General features: G+C 38.9%; 1 pseudogene; it reads left to right on the top strand.

Annotated features, from left to right (window-relative positions):
• Positions 1–5,923: 5,923 nt before the first annotated feature.
• Positions 5,924–7,011, top strand: LOC105805480 (annotated as a pseudogene).
• The last annotated feature ends 226 nt before the right edge of the window (positions 7,012–7,237 follow it).

Genomic DNA, 7,237 nt, shown 5'->3' on the forward strand with positions numbered 1-7,237 from the left:
TCCCAAATCATCTTAGAGCCCACATTCTTAATCACTTTGTGGTTCTTACTTTCTGAGGAAAGCTTGGAGCTGATAGAAAAAAAGTAGATTCTACCTACAGTTGCCCACGGAAACTAAGGCTCAAAATGGGAATACCCTTGTGTCTAGCAGCCAAGGATACCAAGAAAATTGCCTGTGTGTCAGCTGCATTATAGATATTCCCTAGAGAATTCAGATCTTGCAGCCATCAAATAATGACACTTTGTGAAATGTGAAAGTGTTTTGAAAAATACCAATGGGCAGTATTGTTTTCATTACTATTAATAACAATCTAAGTTGGGACCCTACATGGTTCCAGTGAACTTGTCAAGTTATCTAAAAAAATCATTTCCTTCTTTTAGCATTTCTTTGGCTAGTATGCAATGACTTTTTATTCTCTTGAACACATGCCATATCTATCCAATGTGTTGTTAATTCTGTATTTTGGTCCCATTTTGAAAACATAAGGCAACCCACTTATACGTATGATAAAATGGAATATGATTTTTGCAGTTTTTTGTAATCTTAAAACTATGGACAATTTTAATAATAGTAGGCAATTATTAAATAGTAGACAGTAGTAATCATACTATGTGCTAGATTCTGGGGTTTGAAAAATACATTATTTTATTTAATGGAAGAAACCCATGAGAAATCTGAGACTTAGAAAAGTTAAACTCCTTGCCTCGGGTCCCATGCTGTAAGCGCAGAGCGAGACATAAAACCTATCACAAGCCAACTCCTCTGCAGACATTCCGTACTGAGCACCTACTACATAGAAGGCCCTGGACTGTGAGAAAGCAATATGAGTAACACACCACCCCTGTCCTCAAAGGGCTTATCATGTAGCGCTGACATAAGCCCTGCCTTGCACAACAGAGGGGATAAGTAAGATTCAGTGGAGTAGTCAGGCTAAACCAACTACACAAAGCAGAGTAGATAGTTGCCTAAAGTGTGATATAAACAAAGTAAGAAAGGAAAGTACAACTAGGGAATCTGGAAAGACCCTGTGTAGAAGATAGCATCTGAGATCGCATAGACCTCCATAACCACGTCTCAGTTCTTAGCACCCGACGTCACTCTGCTATTCTCATTAGAATTTCCATTCTATTAATAATTTTGACCTAAGTCCTAGCACCTGTTCTGACTTTATCTCGCAATCAAAGTAAGAGGATCTAGCTTGTCTCTCTCTTCATTTTTACAAGGTTACTCCCTTTTAAAGATTTATTTTCTCATTATCTGCCTCTTACCCTTGACCTTGTGTGACTGCCTCAGGGGCTATGGTCCATGGGTTCATAGCTCACTGAGTCTGAGCCACAGAAACGTTCCAAGTGACAGCAGGAAATGACACAAAGAGCTCCTGAGTTCAGCAGGATTTTTCTTCCTTTTGAGGACAATGGGATCTCAAATCATTGTGTCTTTTGAGTTTGAACGTAAAATCATTTTGTGAAATTGCATCTACAAAGCATGCTTCATATCAAGACCAAGTTTTTAGTAAATTTAAAACCTTTCATTTGGCACATCTGAAAGTGCCCTTTAAAAACACCAAAATGAGATCTCAATATTAGGATAACATTTACTTTTAGTTGAGTTTAACAAAATCTCATTGCAGCGTTAGTTCTTGTGATGGACTATCCAGATGAGTTAATGATAACCTGAAAATGTTCAGTATGAATATACAAATAATAACACTTGTGCATAAATCTATATAACTTATCCAAGATTTAGATCATTGCATTCCCTTGTGCTAATAGGTCTTCCGGATTTTGTGAGGCTTTGAGTTATAGTTTAAAAAACAAACATCTGAAACTCAGACACAAGCAAATATCTGCTTGAGGTTTACATACACTTGCAAGCTATAGAGACATGGCTTTTACATAGTCCCTTTGGCAGGGTACCCTGGAGCAACAAGACATGCCAGAAGCACATGAGATGGTCAAAACCGTGTACTGCTGTCCTTGTGGTCAGTCTCTGTGCACCTCCTTCCACCAATCCATCCCCTTCAGGGTAGGCAGAGCCATCTCTCACCAATGCAAATACGGTCAGGCTTCTTGCTTGGTTAGAACCTCTCCACCACTTCCAGAATCAAGTCCTAACTCCATATTGCTTAGGGTCTGCCACTGTGTTTCGGCCTGAGTTTCAGTCTCCTGAAATGTCTTCTGATGCCTCGACCCCCTATGCAAACTCTTCCTTATGTCTGTGCCCTTTGCCCAGGCTACCCCTTGGCCTACAGTGGCCACTCCTCTCTACACCTCTCTGGATAAACATCTCTATTGATCTTTTAAGACCAAGTTCAGACATCACTGTGTTCAAAACGGCTCTCTCTCTTGCACCCCTCTACACACACATCCTCTCTGGGATCCCCCATTCTCTCTGCCTGCCCTGTCTGTGACATTTCCTGTGCAGTGCTGGCACTGTCCATTGGCATGGCTACCTTTCCTCCCACACTCTGAACTCCGAGAGGCCACAGTTACTTCTTCCCCAGCCCTTGAAGTGCTTCACACAAAGTAGATTCCTAATTGCCTACTATTATTCAAATATTTGTTGAATGAAGAAATGACTGAAACAGGAAAAGTTATCTCTGGCCTTCCCCCACCTATCCCCCATTGCCAGCTGCCTTTTCTCAGACTCCCCTCCCTCCCCACTTAACTTCCTGCCCCCACCAATCCCCTGTCTCCAAATCCAGCTGTTGTCCAGCTTTGTCCTAACCATCAATATCCAAACCTGCTACCAGGAAAGGTCGTGATAAATTCACATGGCTGACCCTCACACAGGATTTTTGTAACTTACTAGGTGACAAAATCTTGAACCAAAATAATAAATCTCTGATTATGAGGTTTCTTTAGGCTAGCGGCTCTTTCACAGTCCCTGTGCTCACACTATGGCATTTTGTGCAGGAGCTGCCCTTTCGTGATTGTTAGAGGTGCCGGAATCTCTATAACTCCTGGCTATATGCTCTGGGCCTTAGGAAATCAGTCTGCTTCAAACTGAATGGTCCAGCCATTCTCCCAGAGCTGCCACAGTATTGAAACCGCTTGAAAAAATAAATCTTTGAGTATTTCTAATAAGGCTTCACATTTAAAAGATAAGGAAGACTTTACCTACTAAAAGATTTAAACTCAGCAGATCTGATTTAAACACTAGTTAATTGTATCTTTCTTATTTGCTGAACTATTTAACATAGTTATTTTTCAATGAGGAAAGAGGAATAGAATCACTAAAACCCTAGTAGGAACTGGGTAGAGACCTCTTTCCCAATGGTCTCTCATAGAGAAGAAGTCAAAGGGGAAACAGCAAAAAAGATGACCTCAGAAAAGCAACAGAGTTCAATAAACATCTAGTTCAGTCCTAAGAATTCTGAAAGCTCCTTCTGAGTTTTTTGTGAAGATCTTTTTAGGAAGATAAAGGGTAGATGGTGAGTTCTAAGGTGCCTGTGCATCAGAGGAGGGGACGATCCATGTGGAAGTGGCACACAGGCCTCAATTTCCTTACAAGTAAGGGTGGAATAACTTGTATTTGAAAGGGATAAATAGGATTCTGCCTGCCCAGCCGTGCCCATGTCAGAATGGCTCATTGGATCAATGCCACACTGCCAAAGCAGAGAAGCAAAGTAGAAATCATCTGACCATCAGGCAGTGAAAGTTTTCAGTCTGCTGAGTCAGAACTGAGGATAAGTCACAAGATTTTACCTTCCCTCAATGAGTCTACTACATAGTGGCACAGCCCCACACTCAGACGGTAAAAAAGTAATGTTCTGTAACTTCTTGTCTTCCAGACACATAATAATATGATACCATATTGAGAACCAGAAAACAAACGAGATGATGGGTGAGGAGATACATAGTGCCAACTTGACTATTAGAGTTGATGGGACATTGTCAAACCCAAGATCCCACAATGATGGACAAATCAATACAGGCCACCTCTCTCCTGCCCAACTGAAACAGACTGATAGTCCTCAGATGCTTGGGCCACCAGAAAAACCCACTTAAGACATTGGATTATAATATATATTATACTAGATTATATATTGGTTTGAAATAGAAAATGATTCTGAGTACCAACTCAGGCTCCCAAGAGTTTATCTGTCCACTGCTTTTAGTGAAGATAAGATTAACTTCACTTCCTGATTGCCCCCCATCCAGAGTGGAACAAAGATCTGGCAGTAGAGATATATCACCTGAGATCATTTAAGGCTGGAAAAAAGATGAGGGGTCATCTAGACCAACCCTCTGATGAGGTGTAAAAATTAAAAGAATTCATGCATATAGAACCTGTAGCACAAAAACTTGCATATGCTAAGCCCTCAATAAAGGTTGCTATTAATGGTACTAATAATAATATCCCAGAGCTGTTTAGTGGGGCTAGAACCCATATCTCAACTCTCAATCTTTCCAATAAGCTCAGTGGCCTCCCACTGTGGAAGGAATAACTTACAGTGTGAAGCTTTGAAAAATTGTTTTAGAAGAGCCAATTATTTCCAAGCAATTTAGTTTATTGTAAATTCTACCATTTATATGCTCAGATAGTCCAGTTTAAGAATATCAACAGATAAAGTCTGATTTATTTTAGATTCTCAAATGATTTTTCCCATTTCCTTTCATAAAAGGAGTCTGGACATAAGAAGCAAATGTGTTACAGAAAAATCCCTGAGTGATTACTTTCATGAAAATTGTGTTTGTTTGAAAATTAGACAATAAACCTTCATATCTCAGGGCTCCAGCAGTACTATTTGACAATAAACAGCCCATACCAGCAAATATACTTCCACAAGATGCTTCAGGCTTTACAAAATGCCATGGCCGCTGGATAACAGCTGGGAGCCAATGACCTTCTGAGCCTTATCCAAAAACAAAGCAAAACAAAACAAAAAAAGAAAATTATTCCACCCCCAACACAACAACAGTAAAATATTTCCCTATTTCCTACCTAAAGCAATGGAGGGCATATCCAAGATAGTTACTTTTCCTTTACTCAGTCATCAGATTGAATGGTTTGACTCTCTGCCTACAGGACATCATTACTGCCTGAAAGAAAGCAAACATTGACATTTAAATTTAAGTAACAATAACATTAATAACAATGATAATGATAATGGCCAGGATCACATGGAGGAATTTTGTGGGGAGGAAAAAGTTTCCATAGTCAAAATAAGTTTCAAAATTCTAATTCAAACAAAGTTAAACCAACAAAATTAACTGAGTTTCTTCAAAGGATTCGGTTCCCTAATGTGAATTATTTCTCCAAGAAAGCAAAATACTGTGTAACAATTTGTAAACTTATTTTTTTGCAGAGATTCAGTTGGAGCTGGTATTCCTTAGAGCCCATTTGGAAATATTCTCATTTAGATTTAGGCAGATATCAAAAAGCACCTTCTAATATTAAAGTAAACATATTGTATGGAGGATATTCTTATGTTAGACCATTAATACCTACCAGTTACATAATCTTAAAATATATATTGCTAACCATTGTCTATAGAAATTGAACTCATATTAATAGTGAAAAGAAAATTCACCACTTTTTACTAGAAAGATTATAGCTTATTTCTCCACTACTTAAATTTAATTTATTATTAAAGCTTTAACATTTGGCACAAAGAAAATGGCACTTTTTTTTTCTCTAGGTCACTAATTTTCACTGCAATTAAAATTGCCCTTGTTGAGCTAATATAAGCACCAGTATGGATTTTTAAATGTATTTTTAAGTTCTTTTATTATGAAGTACTGTATGATTATTGCAAAAAATTTGGCAAATGCAGAAAATATTTTTTAAAGAAAACAGTAAATTATCACAAATAATTTCACAACCTAGGCATAAACCTTAGTATGTTTCCTTTCACAGTTTTGTCTTCTAATTTCTTCACATACTGGGCATTTTCTCTTGACGTTAAAAACTGTATATATTCGCCCACCAACCGGAAAACTCTGAGGACCTGAGGAGTCACTGGGCTTGGTGGCTCTTGAGCTCTAAAGACAGCAGGGGCTACTGGGTTTCAAGCCCCATGGGCATTTCTCACCAGTCCTGTGGAGAGATTCTTCACCACTACAACCAAGGAAGGATATGATGGGAGGCCAGTGGACATAACTTCTTTAGAACAAAGGAAATTAACTTTTCATACCCATGTATTGGTGCAAGACTTGGAAACTCACGGAAATGACAAAACACAAGCAGAAACAATTGTATCAGCATTAACCACTTTATCAAATGTCACCCTGGATACTATCTACAAGGAGATAGTCACTCAAGCTCAACAGGAAATAGTACAACAGCTAATGGCTCATTTAGCCATTAGACCAGGTGAAGCAACAACTAATTAGACCAGGTTAAGCAACAACTAATACATGAAACAAGAAACCAGTAGAGGCCGGGCGCGGTGGCTCACGCCTGTAATCCTAGCTCTCTGGGAGGCCGAGGCGGGAGGATTGTTTGAGCTCAGGAGTTCGAAAATAGCCTGAGCAAGAGCGAGACCCCGTCTCTACTAAAATTAGAAAGAAATTAATTGGACAACTAAAAATATATAGAAAAAAAATTAGCCGGGCATGGTGGCGTATGCCTGTAGTCCCAGCTACTCGGGAGGCTGAGGCAGGAGGATCGCTTGAGCCCAGGAGTCTGAGGTTGCTGTGAGCTAGGCTGACGCCACGGCACTCTAGCCCGGGCAACACAGTGAGACTCTGTCTCAAAAAAAAAAAAAAAAAAAAGAAACCAGTAGAATCACAGCAGATTATAAATTGGACATCAACCTAGAAAGGAGTAGAGTAACAGATATGTTTATAGATCAAGAAGAGCAACTTACGGAAGCAACCACAGAATTTATGAAAAAGGATACCCAGTGTTATTTCAGAGACCAGTAATAAAATTGACACTGAAATTGCTTCCTTAAAAACACTGATGGAGTCTAACAAACTTGAGACAATTCATTACCTTGTATCCTCAGTGTTTGTTTGCATGGTAGTAGCACTAGGATTTTACAGATTCTGGAAGTACTATTAACGCTCCTACTGATGCTACTATTGACTTCTTAGAACACTAAACCCCCATAGATTCACTGTGAACATTGTCAGTTGCAGCAGAAACTTATTACAAGATTATTCAAAGCGTATATGGACTAAACAAAAGTGCTTTAGAATGGGAAGAGATATTTTCTTTATTTTGTATGTGTGTCTTTATTTTATTATGTTGAAAAGCTACCATTCAAAACCTAATTTATTTGTGATAT

The sequence above is a fragment of the Propithecus coquereli genome, unplaced genomic scaffold, assembly GCF_000956105.1.
Source record: "Propithecus coquereli isolate 6110/MARCELLA unplaced genomic scaffold, Pcoq_1.0 Scaffold13, whole genome shotgun sequence".
In the NCBI taxonomy this organism is placed as follows: domain Eukaryota; kingdom Metazoa; phylum Chordata; class Mammalia; order Primates; family Indriidae; genus Propithecus; species Propithecus coquereli.